Genomic DNA, 21970 nt, shown 5'->3' with positions numbered 1-21970 from the left:
ATATATCGCATTGACTTAAAACATGTTGGGGGAAATAAACCAGTGTCAGCCCTTGAGCAAGGAAGATGAAGGACGGAGATGGAGCAAGCCCAAAAGATCTCTGTTTCCTGGTGGCAAAATGAAATCCTTTTGCGCAAGGAAAAGACTACAGAACCTAGGTTTTGATACCTGCTCAGCAATGGAGCTTGCAGGTGAACTTGGCCCTGTCTCTTAATCTAACCTACCTTACAGGTTTGTTGTGAGGGTAAAATGGGATGACCTATATGGTACTATGAACTCTCTTGGTAGATCTAGTTACAGGTAGGTAGCCGTGTTGGTCTGAGTTGAAGCAAAATAAAAAAAATCCTTCAGTAGCACCTTAAAGACCAACTAAGTTTTTATTTTGGTATGAGCTTTCGTGTGCATGCACACTTCGTCAGATACACTGAAACAGAATCAACCAGACCCTTATTTATATTCAGAGGGTGGTGGTGGTGGGAATGGGTGATGGGCTGATAGGAGTGGTGAACCTGTTGATGGCTGTTAATGACTGCTGATGACTGCAATTGGTCCTGCGGGGGGGGGGAAGCAAGGCACAAAAGAAAGCTAGATCAATTGCACTCAGCAGTCGTTAACAGCCATCAACAGGTTCACCACTCCTATCAGCCCATCACCCATTCCCACCCCCCACTCCCACCCTCTGAATATAAATAAGGGTCTGGTTGATTCTGTTTCAGTGTATTTGACTAAGTGTGCATGCACACGAAAGCTCATACCAAAATAAAAACTTAGTTGGTCTTTAAGGTGCTACTGAAGGAATTTTTTTATTCTGTTGGTAGAGTTAACAAAAGTTGTTATCCACCTCAATCCTAATCTGGTAGTGTATCTGTTGACCCCACCCCCACCCCAGGTCACAGGCATTTATTTATCTCTTGTGGGGCTGCGAAGACTCTTTCATAGATCACTGCTAGTATAGTATTAGCCTCTTGGTTATAAAACGAGTGTTTTATGAAGATATAGTAACTTTTTCCATATTCTGGAACTTGCGCAGTCTTTGTTCCCTGCCCTCAATCCCCACCAGCTTTTCTCTGGCCTATTGCCTGTTGCCAGTAGCTTGGTCTGTGCCTAGTAAATTTACCTGCAGTTGAGACAAAGTAAATGCCTCCCCCCCCCCAATTTTTTAGTGTCACTTTGTGACGCGGCATTGCAAGCCTAAGAGCTGTTTTATACATTACATGGCAACCGACCTGCATTTTTCACTGAATGTTCACTGAGCAGAAAGCTGCAGTCACCCCTGGCTCTCTGATGAGCGTGCCTTTATTTCCAAACCCCAGCTTCGCCACCTTCAGACTTCACAATTTTGAAAATAGGTGAACACATCGAAAGGTCTTAGAATTTGTCATTAATTGGACACGGACAAAAGAATAAGGGTGGGAAACAGGGGCTAGGACACAGTCCCAGGAGAACCTTGGAAATCCAGACCCGAGTCTTTTGCAGGGATTTTTTGTAGCTGAACCATGCAAATTGTTGCTGCTTTCTAAAGTGAGTGTAGTGTCTGTGTTCAAAGCTTGCATTTTATGAGTTAATGCAAACTGCCTACCCTCAAAATCCAAGCCCCTCTCCGATTCCCACTCCCTTCACAAGTCAGATAAACATCGCTGCCTTGCATTTTGGTTAGTTGCCCTGATTATACAGTCTCCCCATTGTGTTTTTGTAGAAACATGGTATCCAGCAGCGCTCTGAATAACCTAAGTTTTATTTCATCAGGACCCGTCCAATTTTCAGGAAGAAATCCAGCCAATAACTCTAGGCTACTTCTTATATTAAGTGCTCAAACTTAATTTTGAACGTCAGTAAAGGAAGAAAAATGTAAATTGGGAACAGAGACCTCTTGGAGAAAACTTTAGATTTGTCTTGATTTTTGTCCTTTTTTGAGTCTCCAGCCCCCCTCCCCTCTCATAATTGCTGAAGAAAAGTTTCACTCTTGGCAGGAAACAAAGTGATTTCTTTTCATGCCTGTTAAATTTATTTCATGAAAGATTTACACAATCTTAGGTATCCTGTCAAGTGACTGTGGAAGGAGTAATGGAAGATGTGTCACAAGCTACATGGCTCTCAGGTTGTGTTGCTTTTTAATGGGTATTTTTGGAACTGTCAGTATTTGTACATGAAGAACTGGAGAGCTGATAATTCCGGAAAGAAGAAAAAATCGAAAAACTTGGGCAGTGGTTGTTTTTAACTTTTGGTGGGGGGGGGGATGACGTAGCTGTCCCCCACGCCTATCAGGGCAGTTTCAAAATTGGTTGTCAAATTGTACTTGCCTAGTTTAATGGTATTTCGTGCAAGCAGTGGAAGGTCCAGAAAAGTAGTATGTTGTGTTGCTTGGAACACATTCCTTCCATTACACATCCATTCATGTAGAGTGCAGTTTAATTGTTCTGAAAAGTAGCTTACAAAACCAGGTTGTGATGGTGGTTCCTCATACCTACCTGAATCTAAGATACAAACTTCTGTCCTGGCCCTGTAAAATGTTGGTGCATTAAGGCCAAATTACGAAGAATGAGAGATGGGGGTGATCCATAGGAGCAGTACCAGATGAAAGTTTCTGTAGGGTCGGGAGGGAAAATAATCAGATCAGACTAGGTATGATGGGTTGCAGCAGGGGAGGGGAAATCTCTAACCTGTGGTCCAGATTAGGCCCACCAATTGGGTCTCCGAGGCCATTTTCCCCAAACAGTACCCACTTGCCCCACATATGTGATGTCAGGCATGAGGCAGGTAGAGATATGGCTAGATTGATTGGCTGTGTGCCCAAGGCCCCTTTGGGGAACTGCTTCATACAGCTTGCATAGCTGACGTCACCATCCTTCATCTCATGGGCAGCAAGTGCAGCCTTACAACAGATGAATTCATCTAGACTCCTATCCTCTTATCTTCCTGGCTGCTGCTCTCACAAGGCCTCAGAAATTATTCCCAGCCCTTCTACCATAGAGTCCTTGACTGGAGATACCTGGGATTGAACCAGGGACCTTTTTCATTGTAAAACCTGTCCTCTACTGCTAAACTTTCCATATGAACCTACCCAGACCCTGAGATCATCTTCTGAGGCCCTTCTTTGTCTGCCTCTTCTTCAAGAGGTCTGGAGGGTGGCGACACGAGAACAGGCCTTCTCTGCAGTGGCTCCTCATCTGTGGAATGCTCTACCCAGGGAAGTTCGCCTGGTGCCTTCATTAAACACCTTTAGGCGCCAGGCAAAAACGTTCCTCTTTAACCAGGCCTTTGATTGGTTGACATCCGATGCCCTTTTAAAATGACGTGAGTTTTTTTGGGTTGTTGTTTTTGTTTTGATTGTGCATTTTGTGGTTTTATATTTTGATTTTTATTCTGTGAACTGGCCTGAGACCTCCGGGTATAGGGCAGTATATAAATTGAATGAATGAGTGAATGAATGAATGATGCTGTTACTCGGCTGCCTGGTGGATCACGTGCCCTTGTAGCTCATTTATTTGGACCACCTGTTAAATAATAATAAACACATTTTCTTTCCCACTGCAACTGAAGCTGGATTGGAAAAAACTAATATTAGGAAGGTGTCAAAGGCAAATTAACGTAAGCCTGGAAAGTTGGGACCCTCAGCGACCTGGAAACAGAGAGATCTTTTCAGACCGTGAGCAATACGCGGCGCAGGTTACACAATAATAATTAGTGCACATTCCCTTCCAAATAAATATTTTAAGTCATTGTTTGATGCACATGTGAAGGTTTGTTTAGGAGTTGTGACTTTCTGTAACGCTTTCCTTCTGAACTGTGCTGAAAAGCAACTGCCAAATATGGTTTCGTTCTCAGCTCCCTGTTACTTGGTTACAGAGAAATAGACTAGGCCCTGTGGGTACTAACAATATAGACCTGCACCAAGCTCCACTTGTTGGCTGGCTATGCATGTCAATAGAACTTGTTGAGTCAATCGGAAGCGCTGCATTGTCCAGACTAATTTCATCAAGGATTAATGGGATTGGGGTTTCCTGCTTAGTAAGACACAGAAAAATGTTTGCCCCCCCCCTCAATGTGTGAAATTGGCTTAGGAGAATTTAATCAGATGTCTCATATGAGAGTGTTTTTACTCTGGTTCTTCCTGTGTTAGACATTTGCCATTCACGCAGTCCTTGTCACCAAAGGATGCAAACAAACATGCCATTTCTGGACCCTAAGCTCACACTTAGAAGTTGCTGTGATTTGGTCTGAGGAGTTACTTTTTAATAGTGGTTTTTCAAACTTCCTAGCTTTCATTGAGCTCCCCATAATAAACTTTAACGGAATCTCAGGTTTCCTCAGATTGCAATTTTAAAATGACTGGCCCAAGGCCTGCTTCTTTTCTCACATTACAGTGCTAAACATGGACCTGCACTCACATGCACTTTTTGCAATTAACAACAAATGGTTTTATTTCCAGTCCAGATTGGCAGGAAAAGCTAGGGTTGACATATTTCAAAAAGTTAAAATCCGGACACAGAAGTTGTTTCGCTTTTTTTTAGTTTTGCCCAAAATCACAGAAAATGGAGTTTTTGTTCTCCAGGTCCTTCTACTATTCACTCAGTTGAGTTACACAGTTGGTCAGGTTTTTTACTCCGATGGATGAAAACGCACACAGGGCAAGCCCCCAAGCCATTTTGTTGCCTGAGGCAGAACCCACTTCCCTCCTCACAGTCAGTCACCACTTACCCTGGATGCTGCACCACCCCAGAGAAGCCACCCCAGATTGGGAGAACTGGCCAGGCAAGACTTGTGGGAGGCCTGTATTAGGTGCCTCTGCATGTGCGTGGGTGCTACCCAGTCTAGTGCTCCAGCTCTTGACTGCTGTAGGTATAGACCAAGGGGCCATTGTGTGTCCAGCCAGGTAGTTGCCATTGCTAGCTTTCTCTTTTATTTGAAGTGCAGCTGCTGATGCAGGTCGAAAAGAGCAAGAAGGTGACCTGGCAGAAGTGGGGACTGAAGCAGCTTGGTAGAAGCTCAAGTGACGGGGGGGGGCAGTGTTATTCAGCCCAGCTGGGAGTTTGCTTGACCATGGAGCTTTGGTTAGAGGCTCAGTGGCATGGCAGTAGCTGGTGGGGTCTGCATGCATTCATTTGCTGGTGCAGTGGGGGCTTGGGGGGCACACACTCATTCTGCTGCACCACCTGCTATCTGAAACCAGAGGCCCACCATTCCTAAAGGTAGGGTTGGCTCTGAGTACACGATTTTGGCAACCGATTTATAACACACTAGCTGGCCCTGCACGCGTTGCTGTGCGTTAGTCTGTGAAATGGAGGGTAATGGCCCCCCTTCAGATACCCCTGAGCCTCAGAGTCCCCCTGAGTTGAGGCGAGATACTGTGGAGAGGGCAGGTTTCATCCCTGTGTCTCCCCCCCCCCGTTCTGACCCATTACGTATCCCTGCCCTCTATTGCCCCCCCCACCTCCACTTGGCCTAGTCTGGAAAGCGGCCTAGTCTGCAAAGCCGAGGTGAGATGTTGTGGAGAGGGCAGGTTTCATCCCTGTGCCCCCCTGTTCTGACCCATTACTATTCGCCCCCCCTCCACTTGGCCTAGTCTGGAAAGCGGCCTAGTCTGTCTGATAATGGCCGCCTTGGTGCTTTCAGTTGCTTGGTTGATGATGTCATTTGCTTTGTGGGTGTGGCTTAGATTTCACAGGATGGGAGGGGGTGGAGGAGGGTACTACGCCACTTGAGGGCACTGTTTGACTTGGTGGAAAACCAGGTCTACACCTGCCCAGGTGTGTGATTTGAGGGATTTTTGCCCCCAACAACGCTCGGGGAGTGGCCTGGATCGTTGTGTCAAAATTTCAGGACGATCGGTCAAGCGGTTACGGAGAAAAGTTTCACGATTTTTACATTTTTATATATATAGATGTAATGCCGATCAGAAGGTCGGTGGTTTGAATCCCCACGACAGGGTGAGCTCCTATTGCTCGCTCCCTGCTCTTGCCAACCTAGCAGTTCGAAAGCACGTCAAAGTGCAAGTAGATAAATAGGTACCACTCCGGCGGGAAAGTAAACAGCATTTCCGTGCACTGCTCTGGTTTGCTAGAACCAGAGGCTCCCTCGGAGTTTAAAGCGAGATGAGCGTTCCGGCAGGAAGGTAAACAGCATTTCTGTGTGCTGCTCTGGTTAGCCAGAAGCAGCTTAGTCATGCTGGCCACATGACCCGGAAGCTGTATGTCGGCTCCCTTGGCCAGCAAAGCGAGATGAGCGCCGCAACCCCAGAGTCGTTTGCGACTGGATCTAACGGTCAGGGGTCCCTTTACCGTTACCTAATGCCAAGTAAACATTTGTGGACAATCACTGATTTCCCAAGCTTAATTTTTCTTAATCAGAGTTCATAACAATATGTTATGGTAACATTGCAGGGGGAGTGACTAGTTGACCCTTGGGGTACTTTCCAGCTCTATGATTCTACGATTGTACTTGGCTTTGGGTTTAAGCACATGGTGTAATTACACCCAGTTTTAATACAACCACAAGTGCACAGCTCTGCTCCTTGCATAGTGTGCTGGGGATTTGTCCCATGTTTCATCACAAGCAAACACGCTAATTTAATTCATTTGTAGGGGGTCACTATGGAACACCAGCTTCTGCTGTCTTCTCACCCTAGATAAAGCCAGGAGAGCTTTTTGTTGCTTTGAAGAATAAGGCCTCAGTAAGTGGAATCTGAGGCTTATTTTTGCTTTATCCGTCTAAAGCCACTAAATTCTTCCAGTGCAGTCTTCCAAGAATTTTTAACCATGCTGTATATGTATTAGAAAGTGGGGGGGCTGGGCAAGCTAATTCCCATGACTGTGCGTCTGCCCTTTCCCCAAACTGTGCTGATCAAGCTGCTGGGAGTCCAACCCAGGTAGCTCACTAGGGAAATTATTTTGCTGATAGAAAACAACAAACTGGCTCCAAGTCCACATGTTGGCTGCGGTAGCCCTCGAGACTCAAATAGCATGTGGGAGATAGTTGCTGGGATGAAGAAGGCGGCTTGTAGATAATACCGGCTGATTTCCTGGATCTTGTGAATTTACCAGCTGTCTATCAAGCTGAAAAATAAGCAGGGAAAGTTACTTTTATGCATTTAGTTGAAGCAATGGTAGACTACAAGGAATAGTTCTGCACCATGAAATAATGTCCTTTTCTAAAGAGGCGTTTGGTCGTGTTATCACCCCTCCTCCTCCTCCTTGTAATCGACTCCTGTTTACTTTTCCTGTTCTCCCTCCCTCAAGTTTATTACCGCTGTTTGGCCAGAGGAAATGAATTAACATAATTTACTGTTTTAAAAACAAGACACACACACCCTTCTCTGGCACTGTGCTGAGACGCATGTTTGCGGAGTCTGGGTCCATTTAGAGAGAACAATACCCTGATTATGGTTTTAAAAGTAGCTACTGCCCTTTTGCGAGGTACATGTAGCATGAGCTGTAAAAACCCCAACTGTTGTTGACACTAAACTAGAAGTCATTGTTCTTGGTGGAAGTTGGTTTTGGGGAGGGACGGTAGGTGGGGAGAGAGAGGGTGGCTTGAGCACAAATCGTGCCAAGTTAGGCAAAGCTTTGTCAAGATTTCTAGACGAATTGTAAAGTGCAAGCAATGGCTGCTAAATTGCAGAGTGGAAGCGGCAGAATGGGAGAAGCGACAATGAATTTGCCTCAGACAATGCTAGGCAGTGGTGGCTGACAGCACACAATGAATTTGGCAGTGGACGGGACCAGTCAATCACCTGGAAACACTCGTCAGGTGACCCAGTGCTTTGAAGCTCCCATAATCAGATGATTGTAGGGACTTAGGAAGAGTCCTGTTTAGTTCTTTGAAGCAGCAATGGCCAGCTTGTGGCTGGCCGGGAGGTTGCAGCACAGTTCAGGGACCTTTGAGAGCATTGCAGCTTCGCCCAACTTGCCACGCCGCCATTTTCCAGCTCTCTTTTCTGTGCTTCCCGGTCCATGGGCCCTGCAAAAGCCCACAAGTCCCTAAACTGAGCATGGCAAATATTCAAAGATTGTGTAGGAGATTGCTCCATGTGTAGGGGGAGCAGCGGAGGAAAGGCCAAGGGAGACAATGCTTCAGAACAATGCTCAGAAGCACAAAAAGTGTCTTGTGGTACATGGCTAGGCCTAATCATTCCAATACAGTGGTACCTCCAGTTACGAACTTAATTTGTTCCGGAGGTCCGTTCATAACTGGAAACGATTCTTAACATGAGGTGCGCTTCCGCTAATGGCGCCTCCTGCTGCCGCCGCGTCACCGGCTGCGCGACTTCCGCTCGCATCCCAGGGCAAAGTTAGCAACCGGGAGCATCTACTTCCGAGGTTAGCGGAGCTTGTAACTCGAAGCGTTCACAAGGAGGACAGTATGTAACAAGAGGTTCCACTGCATATAATTGTCTCCAAAAGGGATAGAAACTCAGATATATAAGCTAAGCGCCAAACTGCTCTTTAAACCAGGGTTACAGTTGCCAGAACGGAATGTCTAGTTGCCATTTGGGGGCCAGACAGCTCGAAAGTCACATTTTTCAAGACAACTTCTTGGTTCCTGAAATGTGTTCAGGTGTGCAGATAAAATATCAGATAGAATTCTCCAGAATGTGGTGTTAGTGTGTGAAAATAGGCAAGACCCAAGGGTCCTCAGGCATGCACCTCCAGATAGCGGAGATATCAGGTGCCATCTAGACACCTGAACATCTTCACTTAATCACAAGTGGCCGATAGCCAGGTGCAAAATGCACCTGACACCTGGCAAATTTCAAACAGTGGTCTCCAAAAGGGTTAGCATGAAAGCATTTTTTTTTAATGCCTCTTAGGCACCTGATGAGAACCTCAAAGGTTTTTGTTGTCACAGCTGCCCAGTTGCCTATGACATCCCCCACTGTTGTGCCACTTAAACTGGTTGTAGCTCTCTTTCAGCAACCCAGTATCCAGCCGCCTGTCTCCTTGCCCTGTATCCTATCCCGACATGTGTCCATTCATTGTAGATTTCTCAAATCATGGCCAGTAATTGCTGAGGTGGCTTTGCTGCATGCAAAGGAACAAAGCCAGCTCCCCTTGCTTGCATTTTGCTTATAGCTTCTTGGAACTGTTTGTGCACATTCCTCAATGCGAGAGAAATGGACTGGGGTGTGCTTGAGGCCCAGAAGTGGTGAGGTGATGTACAGTTGCTGAGGAAGATTGCGAGGCTTCTTAAGGGTGGAGGTCAGGTCAGAGGTAGAAGCCCAGTCAACCTTTACTGGAGTCTTTTGAAATAACAGGGCAGATTCCTAGTGAGGGTTCCTTCTGTCCTCCTGTCACTTCCCCATTGACAAAAAGAAGATTGCCTGCCCCCAGCTGTTCCTTCTGTCACATTACAAATGAGATGTTGAAAGGCAACTCTTGGGCTGCAGATAGCTTTTCTCTTTCCATTTCATTCTGCTTGTCAGCTGCTGCCAAACAGTGCTGTTTTATAACTATTTTATATCTTTCCTTAGAGCAGGAAAAGTTAAGCTTATATGGTGTGCAGTAAGTTGAGCAGGAGTTGTGGAGAAAGAAACCGGAAAGTTGTTTGTGTGGGGAGTAACTAATAAAAGCTGTTCTCTTTTTGTCTCTTGGATTCCCCAAAAGTAAATGTAGCAGTCATGGCAGAACAGGACCAGAGTCCCTGTGGGTCAGTAAGTAGTACGTAGAACAATATTTTTTTTAAAAAAACCCCAACAACACTTCTTGCAATGGAGAGAAGAAAGTTTTGAAGTTCCCCAAATATCTGTATTTGGTGCTATTTCATTTATTCGTAAATGAGCTGAAACCAAGAGTGAAAAGTGAGGTAAACGTAAGTTTGCTTATTGCACCAAATTTCAGGATGGCAAAGCCTGAAACAGACTGAAGATCTGCAAAAGGATCCAAACTGGGTGAATTAGCATTAAAACGGCCAAAATAATGGCCCAAATAACACCTCACTTTACATGTTATTTGAGGTAATGTGTAAAGTGAGGTGCACTGGGGCAAAAAAAAATCCTTACTTTGCATATACGCTGATAGGGTCTCAATTAGTGGTGATGACTAAGTAGGAAAGAGATCTTGCGACCAAAGAAAAGACCAACTCAATGTGCAGTAGCTACCCCCCCAAAAAGCACTTTTTCTAGGGATAATTTGTGTACGGATTGAAAATATAACACAGTGTAATAAACCAGCATGGATAATGTACTGCAAATAATGTAACTCTCTTGGTGCCTGCATTTCAAATACTTCGGGCAATTCAGAGTATAGAAGCGGGCAATCAAAATGATTGAACAATCTGAGCTACTTGCATGGGAGAAAATGCTATAGCATTTGGAGCTTCATTCATTATTATTTTTAAATGATGAATGATGAACCCCCGTGTACACTTACCCAACAATAAGCACCAATGAATACAAAGGATTACCCTGCATGGCTGTGATGCTATACATCCTACTTAGGCTGGCTAGAGTGCAAGGCTCCCGCAACTTTGAAAGTTGTGCAGAAGAAAACATTTTATCAGGTGTATTTTGTCTTGTGAATTAGCCCCACTGAAGGACTAATTGATTGGGCGTGATCAAGATTTATAAAATAGCACATGATGCAAATACAAGCAGTTTCTGGGAAGTTTCCTTCCCTCTTTCATGACAAGGTAAGTTGCAGCCACCCATTGGAATTGTCTGGAAATAAATGTAAGCACATAATTGAATGGCGGAATTCATTGCTGCAAAATGGTTTAGGGGGCTTTAAAAGGAGATGAGACAAATTTATTCTATCAACAGTAGTTAAATGGGAATATTCTTGCTCAGAGCAATTGTACCTGTGAATACCACTGGTTGGGTGGAGCAAACAGGAGAGAGCTTTTGTCTTCATTCTATGCTTATGCACTTCCTGAAAGTACCTGGCTGGCTCCATTGAGAAACAGAACACGGTCCCCCTACATGGGCATTTCAGCTAAGCAAGCAAGACTCTTCTTAAGTGTTTTCAAATAGTGTAAACTTTTGTGAGCTTCTAAACATAGCAGTTTAGAACAACTAAGAATCTCGATGTCTGTATTCATTCTTATAAATTGAAACAGCTGAAAGTATGGTATACATTGGAATAGTAAAAAAAAGTGACTCCCACCTTTTAAAAATCTCTGCCTATCATCCATTTTTGCCAGTTGCTTATGCCTGTCACTCACAGGTTCCCAAGAGGCAGAAAACATGAATGAATTGAATCAAGGCTTTGAAATTGCATTTAGAAAACCATTAAACATACGTTAAATGTATGATAGGAACTTTATTTGTTCTGTCTTTGTTCTTATTTGACAAACAAGCTCCCACCCAGAATTACAACTTTCTATTGACAGGGTTTATGTAGCTTTGACAGCTTGATGACAGGCAGAAATCAAAATAAACATCACCTGATTAATTTCTGTCTGATGTGCATATGCTGCAGCCATAGGTGCTCACCGGGAAAAAGATCGCAATTCTATACCCAGAACATGTTACCTTTCGTTCACAGCTGATAAACTGAAAAGCTTGAATTTAGAATGGGCATTCTGAGAGATATCCACTTGCCAATGATACTGGGTTTTTTAAAACCAATTTCTGTTCTACAGTTTTTCTTTCTTCCAGATGGACTTGGCATGATCAAGAAACTCCAGAGAGATAGCTATATTCTAGTCTAGTCTAGTCTAGTCTAGTCTAGTCTAGTCTATTGGTTTGTATGCCACCCTTTCTCCCAAAGGAATATTACGGCATTTAAAAGACTTTAACGCTTTTAAGCCCACTTTGTCAGACAGCTGTACACACCTGATGAAGGCGGCTATAGACTTCAAATGCCTGTTTTGTTTATGCCACAATAGTGTAGCTCTGATACCTCCCTCCTTGTTTTATTGTGATAAATCAATCCTCAATACTGGAATCTCTTAGCTGTATTTACGCAATAAAACACTCTTGAGTGGACATGGCCGCCATCAACAAAGGGAGGATGGTCCTTACATCAATCTCTTAATGTTTTAAGGGATTCTCAAATTCTGTGTATTAAAAGGAAGGTTGTAAAATGCATTAACATTTACATATTTAGCTTGCCGCGGCAACTGTGGCATCCCAGTGCTACCCAGAACCTTTCATATAGCAGGATTTTGAAGGTTCGGCTGTACAGGCATGCAAAAGATGTTATCTTGTGAATGGAGTATTCACAAGCATGTTGCTGGACAGAGATGCTGCTCAAAAATAATGAATAAGGTTGCAATTCAAGTGAGATCTATTTCTGTGTAGAAATGGTTAGGATTGTGCTGTTAGGCCCGTTCTTCCAAGGCTTTTGATATAATAGACCTATTTAACTGGCTGGGGCTGCAGTACTTGTTGAAGCTGCGACATATTGGGTTAAGAATATGAGTGATGAACTGCCAGTTCCCAGTTTGAACCTCAGCCATGGCCTCATAGGGGCCACATTTCCCCTTAATGCAGGAAACAGACATGCCGTCCTGTGTACCTGTTGTAGGGATTCTTGGGAACAGAGAGATGTATAACGTACAGTATTACGGTAGAGTTCTTGCCAAACTCTTCCACTTTAGCCTGTCAGCAGGGAGAATCACATTTTGGATGTTGTCAGATTTGAAATGGCCCTCAGACTAATGCCCCCTCCTATATCCGGGGCCCCCGGAAGGAGGAGGTGACAACAGCAGCAGTAATATCAATCTGAAACACGTAGGGGGGGGGGTTACATTTGAATTTCCTGTAATGCCCTCAAGCGCCCCTGTGTCAGAAACATTTTTAAAGCGGGTTAGGGCTGTGTGTGGAGTGTTGAATCTTGCCTGGCTGCTTGGTAGAGTGCTATTTGCTGATAATGGTGGGCTTGGCCCCTGTATTGTATAAAAGTAGCACAAGCTCCTCCTTTCCTCTAGGAAAAGTAGCTTGCTTTTTTTCTTCCTACCCTTTCCCCCCATTAGTATTGCGTCTGTAAAATTCAAAGGGGAGGGGGCTGTCTTATTGTTTAATCCCTCTGCAGGGTGTATAATTTTTTATGTGCTTTATAATAAAATTGATGAGCCTGCCTTGTCATCTGTTAGAAAAAAACCCTCTTTTGAGAACACTAATTGGCAAATACAGAAGCAATGGGACCTATGGATTAATTCTGCATCGATGGTCTTCAGACTTTGTTTTAACTGAGTTTCCTTTCTTGGTTCTCCAATTTCCAGTAAGTAAAATGTTTTGTTCTGACAGTTATTCAGCTTTCAGTATTTGAAATAAACTTCAAATACACATCTCTTGACCACTGTGTTCAGCAATGGGAGCGAGGAACAGAAAAGTGAGTTCTGGATGTCTGTACAGTATTCGTAGGAAAGTGACCACTGTGGTGTTGTGGCCAAAAAATTCTATATGCCGTGTAGATGTTTGTAGAAATGCAGTAATTTATCTGTTTTCATTGTAGTTCACAAAATGTATTGGTATTTTGTAAGCCAGCAGAACGTACTAATTTCCCCACCATTGACGTCACTTTGACCTTCTGCCACTCGTAGAGCTAAAATATTCTGTTTCAAGGGATGGAAATAGTTGACATTGGAAATGAGCAGCACCAACCTTGTGTTATCCAGAGGGTTATGACTCCCACAAAATCTTACATTTCTTGCTGAAGTAATTGTTGTTTTTGCATCTTTGTGGATCTTAGACCAGAAGAACTGAAAAAACGTATAAATACTGTCTTCACTCCTTAAAACAAAGCCCAAACCTGAAACATTTGGGCAACACAAACCTTTGGCCTCTTTACGTCCCTTCCTCCTTTTGGAAGGAACTCTTTTATTCAACTTCCTGTCTTAGGAGTTAAAACAGGGAATTCTTCATGAAGGAAGAGAGTTAAATCCAAGTAACTTGTTGAGTGGAAGCACTCCACAGAGATGCTGAGATAAGGATAGTTTGTTTGAATGTGTATGTAATCCTTTAATCCGTTTGTAACTCATTTTTTCCCCCGCTTGGAAAAGAGGGGTGCCACTTCTCCTCCGCCTGGGAACATTAGACAAAGTTCAGTAAGCACTGTTATATCATCTAAGATTCTTAGCGAAAGGATGCAAACATGGGCATTGTTTTTACGTGTTTCATGGAGGAATTAATGTTGATGCCACTGAGTTTTCTGGTAACAGATGACTAGACTGGCCAAAATATAAACAAACAAAGTTGTTCTTTGAGGTTTTCCGTCGGAGCCCACTTGCTAATCTCCGAGATCTCCAAATCAAGTTAATTGGGTTATGTCTGACTGCTTACTACAGTATGGTAGCCTAAAGGGTCGGGGGTTGGTCTATAATTTTTTTTCCTTCAGAAAATGGCTTTGACACATATATAAATTATGCTTCCATGTATTACTAATGATAGATTTCTTTCTACATCCTGTGTCAGTCTTTCTCTGGAGACAGACAGTCTGTGTTATTTTAATGAAATGGAAAAAGATTAGCAGGAAGGTTTCTACTGAGGCTTCAAACAAAAAGGAAGGATTTGAGGCACGGACCAGAATGCACTGTGGTTTTTGCAGCTAGCCATTTCTCACCGGGATTGTATATCCCATATGCTCAGCTTTTGTATATCAAGAAGAGGAATGCTGTTTTCTATGTAAAGGTAGTGTAAAGAGCAGCATCCCTCCCTGTATTCAGGAATGGGGAACCTCAGGTAAGGTGACCATAGGAGTCTCTACCTCCGGGGTGGCTGTAGAAGGCACAGTGCACAGGTGGATGCCTGCCACCCCCCAGAGGAGGAAGAAATAGGAGGAGTCATTTCCCATGAGCCGCCCCTGAACCGAGCCGCCTGCTCGATGAGTCCCTGTGCGCTGCGCTAGACCAGTGCAGCATGAGGACTCTCTTCCGCGGCTCCGGAAATCACTTCTGCGCATGCGCAGATGCCGGAAATCGCTTCTGCGCAGGCACGATTTTCGGCGTCTGGGCATGCGCAGAAGCGCTTTCTAGTGCCGCGGACATGCGCAGACGCAATTTCTGGCATCACACTGCACCAGCCCGGCCCACGGAGGATCTCTACGGGAGTGATCGGGCCCATGCCCCATAAACCTTGCCAAGCCCTTCCCATCCAAGGCTACTGATTGTGGATGGGTATGCTGATAACCCACTTGCTACGGTACCTTCCAAGGAAATGATCTCAGAGAAAGGGAATTGCAGTCTGGAAAAGGCAAGTTGAGAGAAAGGTGTAGGTAGGAAGTACTCGAGTCATAAGGTTCCTGCCTTTGTAACCTATTACAATAGACAAATTCTGGGCGCCACCATTTAAGAAGGAGTGAAGCTGGAACCGGGTGCAAAGGAGGGCGACTAAGATGACCAAGGGTGTGGAAACCAAGCCCTATGAGGAACAGTTGACGTATCTGGGTATGGTTAGCCTGGAATAGAGGAGCCTGAGAGGAGCTATGATAGCCATCTTTAAATATCTAAAGGGTTGTCACATGGAAGATGGAGAGAACTTATTTTCTCCCGCTCCAGAGGACCCACACCACTGGATTCAAGTTACAAGAAATGAGATTCCGAGTCAACATTGGGAAGCACTTTCTGACAGTAAGAGGCGTTCGACAGTGGGAAAGACTCCCTTGGGAGTTTGTGGACTCTCCTTCCTTGGAGGTTTTTAAGCAGAGGTTGGACACACACACACACACACACACAAACACACACACACACAGAGGCAGCATGCATGTGTGCGCATCCACACCCACAAACTGGCCCTCCTGGTCATTCCCCTCTTCCTCATAATTACTAGACAGCAGAAGGCTGCAAGAAAAAGTGCCGGCCTTCAGGCTCCCCACTCACCTCCTTTTATTTCCTAGGAAGAGTGCTTGTGGGCCCAGGTGGGGGGCCAGAGAATGTTCATCTGGTTTTTACATGTGATTTGGGTCAGCTTAAAGTGGAACAATAATACATAAAGAAATCTGGCGTTAGTTGGGTTTGACATTTTGTGGCCAGCCACTGCATTACAGTGGAACCTCGGTTTATGAACACCTCGGTTTATGAATTTTCGGTTTACGAACGCCGTGGACCCATCTGGAACGGATTAATTCACTTTCCATTACTTTCAATGGGAAAGTTCGCTTCAGTTTATGAACGCTTCAGTTTATGAACAGACTTCCGGAACCAATTACACCCATGCTTCGGGTTATGTACGCTTCAGGTTGAGTACTCCGCGGACCCGTCTGGAACGGATTTCCATTACAGTGGTGCCTCGCTTAACGAATGCCCTGCTTAACAAAATTTCTGTTTAACGAAAGGATTTTTCGAGCGGAGGTTGCCTCGCTAGACGAATTCGTTTTATGAAAAATTCGTCTAGCGAATCGCGGTTTCCCATAGGAATGCATTGAAATTCAATTAATGCGTTCCTATGGGCAAAAAAAATTCAAAAAACCCTCAATGCATTCCTATGGGATTCGCTAGACGAATTTTTCGTTGTAAGAAAAGACCCGTGGAACGAATTAAATTCGTCTAGCGAGGCACCACTGTACTTTCAATGGGAAAGTTTGCTTCAGTTTATGAACGCTTCAGTTTAAGTACTCAACGGACCATCTGGAACAGATTAATCCACTTTCCATTACTTTCAATGGGAAAGTTCGCTTCAGTTTATGAACGCTTCAGTTTATGAACAGACTTCCGGAACCAATTGTGTTCATAAACCGAGGTACCACGGTACAATGTAGGCATGCTGCAGAGTCATAAAAGCCGGCCTCATAATGTTGAGTCTTGTAAAGCATATCTGGGTCCTAGAGACAGGATGGTCCAGATCTTTGAGGATCCTGATATCATTTCCGGACTGTTTCAAGGATCCCTGCCTTTAGTGAAATGCTCTTACAGTAACCGGCTTAGCACCAAGTTACCCCAAAGACCGTTTCCTCCTATCCTCCACAGGAGAAACCACAGTATCAGGGGTTGCGTTTGAACTCCACAGTCCTTGTGCTTTGGTGTGCTGCAAGGCATGATCCTGTCCTCGGTGCTGTTTAACATCTACAGGAAGCCATTGGTAGCAGTCATTAGGCTTTTTTGGGGGGTGGGGGGCAAAATAGGTCTGGAACATTGTCAGGGATGGAGTTGCGAAATGAATGAGAGTTGATCAACTGAGCTTGAACCCTGGGAAGGTGGAAGCTACTGTATCCAGGAGTGTTTAGCAGCATGTAACGTAGGAGATGGGACGCGGGTGGCGCTGTGGGTTAAACCACTGAGCCTCTTGGGCTTGCTGAACAGAAGGTCGGCGGTTTGAATCCCCACGATGGGGTGAGCTCCCATTGCTCGGTCCCTGCTCCTGCCAACCTAGCAGTTCGAAAGCATGTCAAAGTGCAAGTAGATAAATAGGTACCACTCCAAGCGGGAAGGTAAACGGCGTTTCCATGCACTGCTCTGGTTCACCAGAAGCGGCTTAGTCATGCTGGCCACATGACTCAGAAGCTGTACGCCGGCTCCCTCGGCCAATAATGCGAGATGAGCGCTGCAACCCTAGAGTCAGTCACGACTGGACCTAATGGTCAGGGGTACCTTTACCTTTAAGAGATAGGCAGGAATACCCAGTGAGGTTTTCAAGATGCATAGGAGACCACTGGAAGATAAATTAAATGTAAGAGGGCACGTGGTTTTTCCACATTACATTTTTGGTGCCATCCCTGCTATGTTTTAAGTTACTCTGGAAGGGGTAAAAGTGTGGAAATGTGAAATACAATCAAGATACTAGTTCCCTGCTGAGTACGCTAGGAGGAAAACCTGGTTTGCCTCTGCTGTGTGTGAAGTAGTGAAAACCGTGAGTTATTGTTTCACAATGAAGCTTCAGTGTAAAGGCCTGCCCATGAAAGGACTATTCATATTGTGCTGCTTTTCAGTAACAGTTGATAAAGGGCCAAGAGAACCAGCTCATTCGTGACCTGAAACATTATCTGCAAACCATATAAATGCAGACCATGTGAAATGACTCTTTGCTTACATCTTGTAAGCTTTGAGAGATAAATGATAATGAAGGTAGAGCAATAATGAAGTGATTTGATTTGAAGTGATTTGAATGTGTGTTTCTAGTGTTGTTAATGATAACTACTGGAAGGAGGAATATAGTACTTTTGTTCCCTTGAGGTTTATATTTGTGGCTCAAAAAATCTTCCAAGGCCCCATTAAATTTGTGGGGGGGAGGAATGCCCTCATTGGGGAAGGGTTTGGCAACAGATATCATAGCAACTATGGAGTTCCATCCTGAGGCAAACGATATTTCTTCAAGTGAGAAAATCCGTATGTTATTTTGTATTGGATTGTGCTGGCCCCATTCATACAGCATGATTCGAAACAACGGGGAAATAACTTATATTGAGTACTTCATTTTGCTTTTAAGGAAGATTTTTCAACAGCCTGCTAATATATCATTGATTGCTGCTGACCAAGCAGAGATATTGGTCTATTACAGACATAGGCAAACTTGGCCCTCCAGATGTTTGGGGACTACAATTCACATCATCCCTGACCACTGGTCCTGTTAGCTGGGGATGATGGGAGTTGTAGTCCCAAAACATTTGGAGGGATGAATTTGCCTATTCCTGGTCTATTACATAAAGGAACTGTAAAGGGTGAAGGGACCCCTGACCATTAGGTCCAGTCGTGACCAACTCTGGGGTTGTGACGCTCATCTTGCTTTATTGGCCGAGGGAGCCAGTGTACAGCTTCCAGGTCATGTGGCCAGCATGACTAAGCTGCTTCTGGAGAACCAGAGCAGCGCACGGAAACACCGTTTATCTTCCCGCCAGAGCGGTACCTATTTATCTACTTGCACTTTGAGGTGCTTTCGAACTGCTAGGTTGGCAGGAGCTGGGACTGAACAATGGGCACTCACCCCGTCACGAGGATTTGAACCCGACCTTCTGATCAGTCCCTGGTCTATTACATACCATGTAATAAAAGCTTGCTTTGAACCCCTCTACCTCACAACTTTAAACATTAGTGCAAACAGTGTCGAGGTATTCTCTGTATAATAAATTTAGGAGCCTTGAATAAACATTGTGGTGTCATTATCTGAGGAAGATTATGCTGACCAACGTGAAACTGTTTTCTTGGCTTGATGTTAGCTTTTTGGTGAAGAAATAGCAACCATGTTGCAGTGAGTTCAGTTCTAGGATCTAATTCAGTTCTAGGGTAGTGGCACCCACCCTGTGGAACACCCTCTCATCAGATGTCAAAAAAATAAACAACTATCTGACATTAAAATTGTGCCTGCGCAGAAGTGATTTTCGGTGTCTGGGCATGTGCAGGTGCCATTTCCGGCACCACTCGGCGAGTCCCCGCACCGTGCTGCACCGGTTTAGCGCAGCGCACGGGGGACTTGCTGAGCGGGCAGCTCGGTGACCGGGTGGCTCGTGGGCCGGATAAACAGCCTCCATGGGCCAGATCCGGCCCATGGGCCGGAGGTTGCCGACCTCTGCCTTTAGTAGTAGAAGGATTCTTGGTTAATGCAGGGGTTCTTGAGAGCAGAACCAGCCTCACCATTTTTCTAATCTTAATGAGAGGCAGAGGAACACATATTGTGGTTCAGCCAAAGAAATAAACACATCTGTCTTCAAGTTGTTATGATGAGAGAGGTTAGCTGTGGGATTTTTTTTGTTTCATTTTGCAGATTAGAAAAGGCAGTGTTTTGGTAGGGGTAAGGTAATTCATGTACTTAGAGGCTTTCAGAAGAACTTGGTTTTGGGGTAGGCGGATGCTTAAGTAAGACCAGGGCATTAATCAATTACTTGAGGCATACTTACTGAAAAGTAAACTCGCTTGCTTGCAATCCTAAGTAAATTCACTTACCTCAATAGCTTCCTGGTAGTTTCTGTCACTTAGAGACATGCTGCTTGTATTTAATGAAAATTATGTTTTAAATGCTAAGTCTTGAACCTCCATCTCTGTGCATTTTGACATGAAAAAGGGATTGCTTGTTTGCATTGCTTTTTATACAGAGTACTTTAAGCACTGTACAAACACACACACACACACACACACACACACACACACACACACACACACACACCATCATTAGTGTGATGATGTATTTAGAGAGTTTTGTGAGCATCTTTGTGTTTGCACTCTAAACTGGACAATGGCAAAAACAAGAAAAGAGTCAAAAGTATGAAGGGCTGAATGTGGGCATTTCTATGTGCACAAACTTAAAAATTGGCTACATTTGGGAATGAGAGCTAAGAGATTAAGTGTAGTTATCACTCCTTTTGTATCTCTCTGCTAACAAACTTTTACCAGTAAATCAACAAGATGACAGTTCCCACCTGTCAGATGTGTGATGCTAAATGCAGAATTTTATGTTCTTAATTCATACAGTGCAAGCCTTTGAGAGACTCGTGGTGATATAATTTAAAGTGCATAATTAAAATGACTCCTATCCAGCACTGCTCTATGTAAATAGTCTTAGGAGGTGGTGCCATATTTATGTAGTATTAAAACCTCTCCCCCTCTAACATCCAGTCATGCAGTTACATCATAGAAACACAACATTCATTATAGTTGGCATGTACAGATTTTGAAAAGTCTTATTCACAGAGAGGCCTGTTAGACTTGCTTTCATGCAAACTGAATTCAAATGCACAAGAAGATGTTTGCCTATAAACTGCATGTGTCTTAGCACTTTAGGTGACAAGATATGAGTAACACACATTATTTGTCTCCCGAAGAAACTTGGTGTTTACGTATTCAATTTGCAGCGCAAGAGGGGTTTTTTTTGCCCCTCCTCTATGTAGTACCAGGGACAAGCTGATGAAAGGCTGGTAAGAAATTTCAGAGGTCCTCTCTTCTGCCCCCCCTCCCTCTCTACCTCCAGAAAGGAGTTTTAAGTATGCATTGGAAGTCTTCCATGGACTTAACTTCCTCCATTGTTTTGTTTCACAGTAAAAGCTTGACTGAAAATGTCTGGGGCAGCAGTAATGCCTGGCTGCACTTGAAGAAAACACTGTGCACCCATTTAGATGCCTCGTTTGAAAGAAGCCTCCATTATCTCCCTATTAGCAGTTATAGGTAGCAAGGACCGCTATGTGTTTGTGCCATGTCAGTATCTTTTAACACAGGGAGCCAGTATTCTTTTCAACAAAAGCATTAGAATTTTATAGCCATGATTGATTAATAAAAATGCAACTTTTCGTGTGATGTTTTAGCTGTTAATAAGGGAAGGGCTGCTGGTTTTTGAAACACTCCCTTTAAGAATGGTTGCTGCCTCTGGTTCTACCTTCTCCCTTGGGTTCTCCAAGCCCACACAAGCCCCTTCTGAGGCTCTCTGCCCTGCGGAAAGGTGGCGGTTAGGTGGAGACCTGGAATTCCCACTCACTCTTCCCAGGTGACTGAAGCCAGGGTGGTAAGCGGAGATCTCCCCTCCTCCATCTCAGGTTCACACCATTCAGTGCCCCAACCCTGTTTCTTTCTGACAGAGGTCAGTGCCTGCCAACTCAAGCCTGATCCTAACCTCACTGTGGGGCTCATAAGAAACAATAGGCTATTTAGCGTTTGTTTGTTTATACTTTACTGCCTCTAGGTTGGTGTGGCTTTGAATAATTGCCTCATTTCCCCCCATAATGTTCTGCTGTTTTTTATATTTTAGTATTGGCTTAATATGACTGTTTTGGTAAATCCTCTTCAGGCATTTGGAAAATGGGTTATCTCGACATGTGAGCTTCATCACATTTCCCAAGCAAGAACCCTAAATTTCCAGGGTTTCTAAAACCATTCAGGAAAGCCTACAGGACAGGTATAAAAGAGGCTCTCAGCTTTCAAAGGTCCTTACGTGGAGAGTGATGAAATGGGTGAAGGGGCCTAGCTAGTTTGTTCCTGTGTGTGAAGATTGCTAATTTTCTGAACCCGTGCAGAGGGCTAAATGGTGCAGTTTCTAAATGCATTATGAAACAAGCACACCCCTTTCTTAAATAAGATGTGTAGTTCCTCTGTAAACAAACAGTACTGTACCTGAGTTTTTGTTATGTTTATGGGCATGAGGTTCTGGAGGATAGGACTTGAACCAATGGATTGTCAAGTT

At 44.3% G+C, this 21970-nt stretch overlaps 1 protein-coding gene and 1 long non-coding RNA gene across 4 annotated transcripts in view; both read left to right on the top strand.

The window, feature by feature from the left end:
- The window catches only part of FGFRL1 (fibroblast growth factor receptor like 1), a 169385-nt gene that overhangs the window by 10604 nt on the left and 136811 nt on the right, over positions 1-21970 (top strand). The gene's annotated exons all lie outside the window — the stretch shown is intronic.
- Positions 694-11370, top strand: LOC132592184 (uncharacterized). Its single transcript, XR_009557651.1, has 2 exons — positions 694-6024; positions 6113-11370. It is a non-coding gene; the product is annotated as an uncharacterized LOC132592184 (long non-coding RNA).

Source organism: Zootoca vivipara, chromosome 5, assembly GCF_963506605.1.
Source record: "Zootoca vivipara chromosome 5, rZooViv1.1, whole genome shotgun sequence".
Lineage (NCBI taxonomy): Eukaryota > Metazoa > Chordata > Lepidosauria > Squamata > Lacertidae > Zootoca > Zootoca vivipara.
Note: the sequence above shows the minus strand (reverse complement) of the source record. Positions and strands in the feature narration are given on the sequence as shown.